The sequence below is a fragment of the Seriola aureovittata genome, chromosome 21, assembly GCF_021018895.1.
Source record: "Seriola aureovittata isolate HTS-2021-v1 ecotype China chromosome 21, ASM2101889v1, whole genome shotgun sequence".
Classification (NCBI taxonomy): domain Eukaryota; kingdom Metazoa; phylum Chordata; class Actinopteri; order Carangiformes; family Carangidae; genus Seriola; species Seriola aureovittata.
The window spans coordinates 8,607,458-8,607,988 of NC_079384.1; positions in this window are offsets into that span (position 1 = coordinate 8,607,458).

The window sequence follows — 531 nt, forward strand, 5'->3', positions numbered from 1 at the left end:
TGACCAGGTGCAATGATTACATTATGTGTCCCAATTACCCAGGTGAAATGAAATAAATCACATTGTCACAATCATTTCATGGAAAGAGGTAAAAAATATTTTATTCCAACTTTATGAGCAACAGTGTACATTCATTGCACGTACATCATAAATTCACTTGACAATTGGACAGCTAAACCCTATTAATAAATGGTCATCTATGGTAAATCATAAATGGCGTTGGATCTCAGAAATTTCTTGGTGTGCAATTTGCAACATGCAATTTTCAAGCATATAGGTAAATTTGTAGGAGAAATGTTAGTAAATTCAAATTTTCATTTGTAAAATAGCTGGAAAGATCTGGTAGATCATGGATAGGCTTAAATATGTTAAAACACAAGTTGTATAGCTTATTATGCAATAGCTAAGATCGTATGTGTAGAAATGTAAATGTATTTCTATTCATTTCTTGGCAGGGATTAAATAATAATCTCCCATCCCAAACATCCCTCACTTAAAATGGATGGGTTCTGTATGACAACCAGTTTTATC